Genomic DNA, 11,001 nt, shown 5'->3' on the forward strand with positions numbered 1-11,001 from the left:
AAAAAAAGGAAAAAGCAAAAGGCTTGCAGGTTGGGGAGAGCCTGGCCCCGGTGCAGCTGGGGACAGAAGGCCCACTTATCCACGGAGCATTGTCCCAGTGCCACACTGCAGAGCAGGACTGCTGCTGYTTGCAGTGGAAACTGGRGTGGAGGGAGGACTGGGGGATGCGAGAGCCTTGGAAAAGCCACACTGGAATCTCCATGCAGGGGGTACTGCCCCAGCTGCTGCCCAGCCCATGTGGGTGCTCCTTGCACACCCATCCTCATCACCAGTTTGCACAAGCCTTGCAGAGCGTTCATCCCATCCCAATCCCACAGAAGGGACTGCTCTCTACTTGCTTGCCTCTGCCTTTTGTCCCTTGTCTAGCCAAGGTGATTTCTTGGCAGAACAGAAAAAGGATGGTGTCTGGAAAGTTATCAAATATTGCAACGCCACCAGCACCCTCCTGGCTGGGAGGGCTCCCGTAAAAAGGGTCAGCTTTGTCCTGCTGGCCTGGAGATGGGTGCTGTGAGATGTAGGGAGGAGCTGGGTTGGTGGGGAGACACCCCTGAGTGACAAGAAGAGCGTGTGTGTGTCAGAGCTGTGGGAAGCAGGAGAGTGAGCCGCGTTTTGGACGTTTCATGCATCCAATTAAAGGCTTGGGAGGATCAGACTCTCACAGATCCAGTTACCCCTGGCCGCTGCTGGGGTAATACCGTGAGAGAGAGCGTAATACTGCCCAGCCACGTCTGCCCCGCCTCTCAGCAATGCCAGGCACTGGCTTTTCCATGTTTCTGTGCTTTCTTTCTTCTCCAGGAGGAGATCCAAACGTGTTTGCTGCAGGGGAGAATGGAGGTGTGGGAGAGCAAAGGGAAAGGGCACCGTGGGGTGCAGAAGCTGCCGGACTTTGACCTTTCCTTTCCCTTCTCCCTTCCCTAAGGCCACCCTATTGCCCCAGCACCCCAAAGAAGCCTGAACCCTGAGCTGACCTTGGTGTGGCCCCCATGAGGGGGGTTCAGAGGGTGGGACCTAGCTGGGAATCCAGGGAAGAGATATTTCCTCTTAGAGCCTCCAAGGCTTACAGCACTTTGCACTCTACCAGCATTTATTCTTGGCACCAGGGTGACAGAAAAAGCCTGTGGTTTTATGCTCCCTTCTGTTTCAGAACCAGCTGCAAGAGCCTCAGTCAAAGGCCAGGAAAAGGCTTCCCTTCCTTCATCACTTGCTGAATCCAGTCTGAACTCCCCCAAATTGCAGAAATTCCCTGGAAAGTTCATTTTAAGCCTGYTTCCTTCTGATCTTTGACACAGGCCTCTCTGGCACACACCTTCCCCTGCAAGAAATACAGTTCGGAAGGAAATTTCCATCTTCAAGCCATGTTAAAGCAAAGTGGGTTCACATATTTGTCCCCTCTGCCTCTTCCCAGAGGTGGGAGAGAGGCACTGTTGCCCCATAATCCTCCACACTTCATTAATTTTCTCCTTCCACTTAGCAGAGCTGGTGCCATTCCATCCCACCAGAGTCAGTCCAAGACATCAGCCATCACCACAATTTCCACTATTTCTGTCCCAGAAATCCTCACAATAGTGCCAGTCACCCAGTGCTCTCCTGTCACAGCTCTTCCCTCCCTGTACAGAGCAAAACCCAGGGGACTTGTCTCATATCTTGGGATTGTCCCATAGTGCTGAGCTAAACCCACTTCTGTGGGTGACCCCCACACCCAGCAGGGGTGGAACAGGATCCTCACCCTCCCCATTTACTGTTCAAGGAAAAGCATCTCCTTTCCAGCAATGCCCAAGGAGGGGCTTGGCGGCACCTCCAGGACTTCCTCCTCACCCTGCAGCCAAATAAACGGTGTCAGACAAAACTTGGAGCTCACTATCCCCAAAATCTGGATTTGCAGCTCATTTTCAGACAACCAGAACAGCTTCACCAGGAGGGTGTCCATATGGAGACCAGACTTAGGGCATGGCCTCTCTTTTCTCTATCACACCTTCATCCAGCACCCACTCCTGCCTGGAAAACACCTGGCAGGGTTTTATCTCTTTATTGTCACTGTGGAGATTTTCCACAGAGCAGGGAGATGCTCTGCCATGTCTGAGCTATTGAATGACCTGTCCTGGCACTGCTGCCCGCTGGTGAGGGCACTGCTCTGTGCTCTTCAGCCCTCTCACCCTCCCAGTAAGGTGGTTGTGTTCATGGCAAAGACTCTGCATGCCACKGAGCTGCTCCCTGGGATCGTGTGAGACAGCTCTGCCTGGTCTRAGCAAACCTGAGCCAGGGACTCTTCTAACGTTTTAATAGGATAAGTGATGAACCTCAGTGCCCTCATATGCTTTAATGTACAGATACAGCCAGACTAAATCACTTGAGACATCCCAAACAGCCTAAAGGATTTAGACACATCTCTTTATTTCCATTTAAAGCTGTTCCTCTTGATACCCCCTTTCTTTCTTTTTTTTTTTAGCTGTCTAATACAAAGCAAAGACATGAGAAGAGACGTTATTATAATCTAGAGGTAGGAGCAGAACAGAAATATTCATTTGTCCTGACCACCCACATCTTACTTGCACCAGTCTCAGAAGTTCAACCTGTTTGAAAACTCCCCAAAAGCTGRATAAAGCTTTCAGAGTGGAGCCTGTGAGAGATAAAGAGGCACTGCTGAGATTTGCATGCACACACAGGTATTGATCAGCAGAACAAGCTTCTCAGCTTTTATGCAATAACTCCATGGTAACCCTCAATGAAACACTATTTGGGGCTCCTCTGGGACAAGTAGGAAGTTTTAACCCAGCACCAACATTCTCTTTCTCAAGACCTGTTGCTTTCAACAGAAAGCTCTACAACAGGAGAGCAGTACGTGTTTTTTGGTTTTTTTTTTCCATTTGGAAGGCTTTTGCTGGGCTGAATCTTCTTTTGATGCYCATTTGTGGTTCCATTCAGGACAAAGCCATCCCATTCCTCCCAATTTCACCCACTGAAATGCATGTGCTTCTTCAGAAGCAATTCTTGAAATACTTTCATAACACGTAGTTGTAAYACCAAGGTAACTGAGGATGGAATGWGAGCTCTTCTTCTGGAACTTTGCATGGGAGGTTAATTCTCCATTAAATTTTCAGTGAACCAGGCACACAGAGGGACACACAGCTCCAGTGTCTTCCAGGCACCCYGAAGAAACACAAAATCACAACCATTCCTGAGGGAGAAAATCACTGCATCTTCAGGCTGGGAAAAAAAACCTTTTCAGAAACTTTTCTATCAGGACATTTATACTGGAAACTGCACTTCAGACCAGGCCATTTTTTAAATCAATTTGAAGACTTTATAGGTTTTTCGTCAAAATTATCTTGGCTTGCAACTTCTTTCTCAAGTGCCTGCTCCCATGCAGGTCAGCAGGCCGTCCCTGAAGCCACTTTGGGGAAAGATGTCCCCAAAACCAACAAGGAGGAGGTTGATCTCCAGAGTTTGCCGTGTGGTCAGTGGGAGAGAGCAGTGCTCAGGTAGGTGACTCAGGGCACCTAATCCCACTCTGGTTAYGCTGCTGCAGTAATCCAGCCCTGTCAATCTGGCTCTGTTGCCCRGAGAGCCGGCCCCACCCTCCTCCCCCTCTGTCCTCAGCAGCAAGSAGATCTAGGCAGTTTTAACCAAGATCAGCTCTCTAATCAAGTTCACTGTCTGCCAGGGCTCGTCTGTGCCTATTGACCGCAGAGAGAGAGGAGACTCCTGAGGCCAGAGTTGATTTCTGTGAGCATTGTTCCCACTCAGTCTGTGATCCTTTTTATCCCCTGAGAGCCCCGAGCGCAGAAGGAGTGATGCAAACCAATTTGGTTGTTAAGCTTAAACTGCTGGAGTGTTTCCTGGCAGACTCGTGTGGCAGGTCACTCGTGGGTCAGAAGGACTTCAGGGCTTCAGTGGTGGGATGTCTTCTGCAGGGAATGGCTCTTGAAGCAACACTGGWGCCACATTTCTACTTCAGAGCACAAAATTTGTGGCTTCTTTGTGAATCCCAATATTTTTCTACTTCTTAAAATCTATTTTCTCTGGTCATATTTCAATTTATTAATATTCAATACTAATAAATATTCTTATTGCAGTATTTTACCTGGTGTCTGCCCTTTTCTTTAGACTTTGCTTCTGATGGGAAATCACTGTCTCTTTGCTAAAGAGACGAGCCAAAGGAACTTTGCCAAAATTTTCCTCACAGTGGCATTCTTGGTGGATACAGTTGTTTACCAGCATCAGGCCTTGCCTTTCCCCCATCCTTCATCACACATTGGCTTGCAAGTGTCCCATMTCAAAATTAAGTGTTTGTAGGGTTGGGGCTTTAAACAGATGAAATATAAAATATTAAGTTTGGTAATGCAGTCTCAGAGTAAAGTGAATGAGCTGCTCTGCCTGCGGSTTGTTTTTCTAGAGACAAAGTATTTGTTCTATTACTTATTGATGTTGCTAATTGCTATCTGAGGGTTTGGAGGGGCAGCAGAGCAGGCTGCATTGCTGGATTTGGAGCCCTTCTGAGATAAATGAGCTCTGAGAAGAAAAGAATTTGCTGCAGCGGCCCTGGAATACGTGCTGCATTTTGCAATTTGTGCTGTATTTTGCAATTTATGTTGCATTTTGTGAAAGCACTCAGTGCTCTCCAAGTCCTTGCAGAGACAGAGCTGTTGGTGCTCAGCTCTTTTGTTTAGGAATCCACAAAATGCAGTTGCCTCATTTTAAAATCCTGACYCTGAAAATGCTGACCCAAGAACTTAGGTTTGGGCCATGCTTGAATGCTTTCATGTTCACTTTCCTGAATCAAAACTGGGTTCTTCTTCCTCTCTCATGCCCACACACATCACCCACACAGAGGGAGAAGGATGTGATGGAGAGAGCTCTTAGTGTTCTGCCTAAACTAAGTGTCCATTATGGAAATAAACATGCTCAAGKAAGGAAAAAACCATTGCATCCACATTAGACATTGAATAGGTTATTACTTTACATGTACAGTATACAACTTTTCATACAGCTGATATCTCTTGTAGTGGAGCATGAAAATTAACCTTCTAGAGTTCACCTTGGTTTGCAAACTGTGAGAATCAATCCACCTAAGATGGATGTTCACATCTAGTTAGCTTTCTGCATTATCTCAGCTGGAGAGGTCACTAAAAATAGTTGGATGGCACTTTAAATTTTCAACAGGGAGACTTTATTATCGTTTAGATCCATCATCGCTGCTTTACCTACCACGGTTCTTCCAGCTGAAATAATGCACAGAGCTGGTAGTGGCTAAGTGTTTTCAGAGTTCATGCACTGATGAGCAGGACAGCTTGGACAATATCTGAATTGCTAGCAACAGCAAACCGAGCAAGCTGCATGGATGCTGTAACACCGGTTCAGTAAATCCCCACTGCTTCAACTATTTCATCAAAAATGCCCTTTTTTTTTTTTTTTTTCCTGCTCTCCTGTGCTGTGGAGGCAGGACTGATCTGTCACCGTGTGCTGTCCTGATCCTTCAGCACAGTGACCTTCATGATCAGCAGTCCCCAGCCTCTCCCCAATCCTGCTGGAATATCAGTGGGATATTTGTGGTGCCAGGAAGCATYGAGGGGCTGCAGGATCACACCCACATTGTGTGGGACAGGGTGACAGAAGAAATGCTGTTCTTAGCAGGGCTGCAGCACGATTTTTGCTTGATATCTTGCTTTTAACAATTTCCTGTGCTTTGTTTTGAATAAGTCACCTTGCCAAGGCCCTCACGGCCTTCCAGGCATTACGGCTTGCTGCTCACATGTCACCTCTGTGTGTCACCACATMCATGTGGTTGTAGGGATGCATTTTGTCTGCTTGGGTTTGTTTGTGTCACAGGGCTGACCCAGTCACTGTGAGGTTTCTGAGTTTCACCTTTCAAGAACACACACACTTGAGAGCACAGTGCCTTGGCCTGTGCCTTGGCCCAGCTGCTCACACCAGCATTGCTGATCTTGTTTGCATTTATAGAATATTTATTTAAACCACGAGGGCAAGGCTCAGAGAAGACATGAAATGCCAGACAAGAAATGCCTGGCAGCACAAGTTAAGTATCAGAAGACACAAATAGTGATGGAGCACAACGATTCCTTCATTACACTGCAAAGTAGGTGTAATTAATGGATCGCTTCTTTCATTTCTTTAATAGAATGGTATTAATTATTTCTTGCATAAATAAATAAGYAATATTTCCTTTAGTATTAATTGCTGAGATGTACATTGCATCTCGATGTWAATTCAAGGCAGAACCAAACACATTTTAAGACCAGCAGACAGGCTCTTGCTGACTTTGGTGGCCATCAGATCAGAGCCTGCTACAGCAGCATGAGAATACAACTCTCAGGGCTTCATTAACTGTTAAAAACTTGGTAACAAGCTGCACAACAGAACCGAAAAGGAGTCTCTTTCCACCCTCCCTGTTCTGTGTTGCATGTCCAGAAGAGGCTGTGCTGCTGGGCATTAGGAACATCCAGAGAGTCCCTCTCAGTGCCCTGTACCTTGGGGAAATGGGCTACAGCTTCCCTTCTGGAGCCAGAAGAAAACTCTTGTGATGGGTACTGAAGTGATTAAAAATCATAGAATCTAGAATGCTTTGGGCTGAAAGGGATCCTAAATCTCATCCAGTTCCAACCCCCTGCCATGGGCACAGACACCTTCCACTATCCCAGGTCCCTCCAAGCCCCATCCAGCCTGGCCTGGGACACTTCCAGGGATGGGGCAGCCACAGCTTCTCTGGGCAGCCTGTTCCATTCAGCCTGTTCCTCACAGTCAAGAATTCCTTCCCAAAACCCAATCTAACGCTACTCTCTGTCAGTTTGAGGTCATTCCCCACTGGAATATTAATTCGAAATTTTTCCCATTCAATTATTAATAATGAAAGCATTGACTATTTTCAATATAGATGTCTTCTGGATGTGCAATTTTTGACCAAATGCAAAGGCTGCCACACATGAGAGGGAGCCAATGTTGATTGAAATGTGTTATCCACAGAGGTCATAGGCATAGTGAGACCCACGGAGAATGCATTTTAATCTGTGTTTAGGGCTGCAGGTGAAAGGTTTAACAAGCTGGAGAAGACCCCAATAACACTGAAAGAAAAAGAGAGGGTTTCAAAGGAAAGGAGTTATTCTCCTAAAGGATTTTCAGTCTCTACCCTCACTGCTGAAATACTCCAGTTTCTGTGTCTTATCTCAGAAGGGCATTTCCACATTGAACTGCATCACCACATTGGTGATGTGACTGTGGGACTGCAGGTGTCCCGGTCCATGCTGAGTGCAGAGCACAGCAGAGCCCTGGGGRTGGCCTGGGTGACACAGAGGAACAGACATGATGCTGAGAAAGCTGTGGAGGAGCCACTGYCTGGTGTACAGACCTGACAGGCACCATACCTCATTCAGATGTATTTTCATTCCCTGACAGGCACCATAGCAAAATCAGATTTATTTGCACCCCCTTTTTCATCCACAGCCCTCTGTGAGCACCTSTGAGTGTGCCTGGGGGAAGATGTTGGCACTGACCCCCACATCCATGCAGTGGATTCCAGAGCTCAGAGCCAAATGTACCATTTCTCCATGGAAATGGGCAAATCCCCTGGTGCTACTGCTGGGGCAAAATGGGTAAATTCAGGCTGAGGAGAGGACGTGGTGCCAGAGCACACAAAAACCAGCCACCGAGGAGCATCCCTTTGCCTTTTGGGAAGGGGCAGCAGCCTGGATTAGGGCTAAACGGATTTGTGCTTGCAGGACCCTGGGTCTCTAATTGGGTTTTTTTTTAATTCCTGTAATCCTGGATGATTTGGAGCAGATGCTTYGAGATTACTGCCAGGGCCCAAAGGTGACTGCAGGAAAAAAAACAGTCAGAGCCTGGCTGGCAGCAGCGCAGTGGGCTGGGGGTGTTGCTGCTCTCGGGGGGCTTCTCCCCTGCTTAGAGAGGCTGCAGCACCATCAAGGGTGGGCCTGAGCTGGGTTTTGGCCTTGCAGCAGGATTTGGGGTGGCTCAAAGCTGCCTTTGCTCTCCCAGCAGCGTGCAGATGGGGAGGATGAAGCCCATTTCCCTGGAGATGGCTGATGGGAAAGACAAAGCCATACGGAGTTGCCAGGGAGAGTTCATTTTTCCTGCCTGCTCCCGAGCACGTGTGAAAATCCCCCGGGGGTTGGCAGCAGCTCTCACACCTGAAACCCCAACGTGAAGCTGTGAAGGTGTTCCACCAGCCAGCCATGGCTCCCGTGGATCCTGTGAGCCCAATCTTCCCTTACAACCCATCAAAGGATGAGGATTCAGCTACTGTGGAGTTTAACACATCAAATGCTGGTGGGGACAAACTTAAAAAAAGACATTAGGGCAAGGGGTAATGGTTTTAAGCTAATGGTGGTGTTGATTCAGGCTGGATATGAGGAAGAAATTGTTTATGATGAGGGTGCTGAGGTGCTGGCAGTAGTTGCCCAGAGCTGGTGGATGCCCCATCCCTGGAAACATTCAAGWCAGGGCTGGATAGGACTCTGAGCAGCCTGATCTAATTGAAGGTGTACCCCTGATGCCTTTAAACGCCATTTCCAACCCAAACTATTCTGTGATTCTATGAAAACCTATTAACCACAGGCTTGACCTTGACTTGGTACCACCCTGCAGCTCTTCTCCAGGGCACTGATGGAGCTGAGCAGCTCCTGCCCAGCTTTCACAGGAGACACCGGGGGACTGCATTGGCCAGAGGGGCAGAAAGAGGCCTGGGAGAGGAGGGCAAGGAGTTCTGTCCAGGGGACAAGGCAAGGGATTGTTCAGCCTGGAGAAAATGARTCTCAGGGGGGACCTTCTCACTCTCTACAACTCCCTGGCAGGAGRGTGCAGCCAGGCAGGGGTCAGGCTCTGCTCCCAGGGAACAGGGACAGGRCAAGAGGAAATAGTCTCAAKTTGCACCAGGGTAGGTTTAGATTGTAGAAAAATAYTAGATTTCTTAATATTAGGAAAAAYTTATTCTCTGAAAGAGTGATCATGCATTGGAACAGGCTGTCCAGGGCAGTGGTGKKKTCACCATCCCTGAAATGTTCAAAAGATGYGTGGGTGTGGCACTTTGGGACAAGGTTGAGTGATGAACATGCCAGTGGTGGGTTATCAGKTGGGCTYGATGGTCTTAAGGGTCTTTTCCAAGCTTAACAATTCCACGATTCAATGAAAATGAACATTTCTCTATACCAGCTCAGGGAATTCCGAGGATATTTCAAAAAAAACCCAGTCTATAACCACCTTCTGCACAATGCAAAAATTCATTGAGGATGATTCCTGAGAGCACTTGGGTTTTCTCAGCCCAACAGGACTCTGCTGTCCATTCTTTATCCATTATCCATTCATTATCTCTTCCTTTGTCTCTTCACAACTCCAGGTGGGATGAGCTGTAACCTGTACTTGATCTTTGGAAAAGCTGCCTAACCTATGCAAAACATTAAGAGACTGGATCCAAAAGCAAACCTGTGTTTGTGGGTTCCAGCAATAATTTTGCAAGTCTCTAATGCTGCAACTTCAAGCAGCCATTTAGGCTAAAATCTCTTCCCTGACCTTAATTATTTAACAAATACCATACAAAGACATGTAATATCTGCAATATTCATAGCCTTGGCAGCAGGCTGAAAACACTTGGATTTGCAGGAGGTTATCCAAGGTTTTCCTTTGAAGACCAGTAGATTTCCGTTCCTCCTCTGTCACTGAACATTGCCATACAACATTAATAGCACCTAACTGATTATTCATAGGCMGTTTGTGAGAAAATGATGGCTCAGAGGTGGTTGCAGTAAACAAAAGCATATCTTAAAAAGCTTCAACGAGATGTGTGTGCAGGCTGGCTCGTATGAGGCAGAGATTAACTACGATTATTAGTAAATACAAACCCCAAGCCAGGGAAGCACTTAAGCACAATCTTCTGCCCCATTGGCTTCCCAGAGCAGCCTCTCAAAAAATGCTTGGGATAATTCAGGGTGTACCTGGGCTCAGTGCTGGGGCATGGTGAGCAAGATCTGGGGCTGTGATGCCAGGGATGTAATGACCTTCTCACATGAAATCTGTTGTGCAGGTGGCAGCCCTGTCTTTCTCGTGGGACAGGTATTGTCCTCCTCCATTGCTTGGAAAGGAAGGGAGGAGTTTATCTGGTGATGTTTCTGTTAAATGTTTGGCTAGAAAAGCTCACAGCCAGGCAGTTTTATYGCTGCTTGGCAGAGCCAGCTGCTTAGAGAGGCTTTGGGCCGGGCTATTTAAAGGTGCCATTGATCCCCTGTGGATCAATGTGGCTGGAGAGGAGTGGCCCYCAGACCTGCTGAGGGTGGCAGGGACAAAACAAGTCCAGGACTCCCCCATACCAGGAAAGCACGAAGGATGGAAGATGTGCATGATGAAGGGTGAGCAGAGCTGTGTCTGTTTTCCCATGCACAGTGTCAGCTCCAGAGCTGTCTCGGTGTCAGGGTAGGGCTCCCCGAGCTGGCACCACTCATCCCTGCATGGATCAGCCCCAAAAACACCCCCTGAACCCACCCTGAGCTGCTCAAGGGCTGGGCCAGCTGAGGTGGCAGCAGGGACAGGCAGCAGGAGCAATGAGTCCCTGTGCTCAGGGGGAGAGCTGCAGAAGGAGATAGAACTGTTGGCATTTTTATAATTTTATTTTTCCCTAGACAATAATAGAATTATCATAGAAAGACAGAAAGGTTTGGGATGGCAGGGACCTTAAAGGTCATTCACTTCCTTTCAACCCTCCTGCCATGGGCAGGGACAACTTCCACTGCCCCAGGTTGCTCCAAGCCTTGTCCCACCTGACCTTGGACACTTCCAGGGATGGGACAGCCACAGCTTCTGTGGGAAACCTGTGAAAATGCTTCACCACYCTCTTAGTGGAAACTTTCTTCTTAATACCTAATCTAAATATCTTTTAGTTCTARTTTTCTTTTAATTTAAAATTGCTCCCCCTTGTCCTGTCACTATCTGCCTGTGTAAAAAGTCATTCTCCCTCATTATTATAAACCTCCTTTAGGTATT

The sequence above is a fragment of the Malurus melanocephalus genome, unplaced genomic scaffold (genome assembly GCF_030028575.1).
Source record: "Malurus melanocephalus ecotype Western Australia unplaced genomic scaffold, MMel_1.1 scaffold_667, whole genome shotgun sequence".
NCBI classification, from domain to species: Eukaryota; Metazoa; Chordata; class Aves; order Passeriformes; family Maluridae; genus Malurus; species Malurus melanocephalus.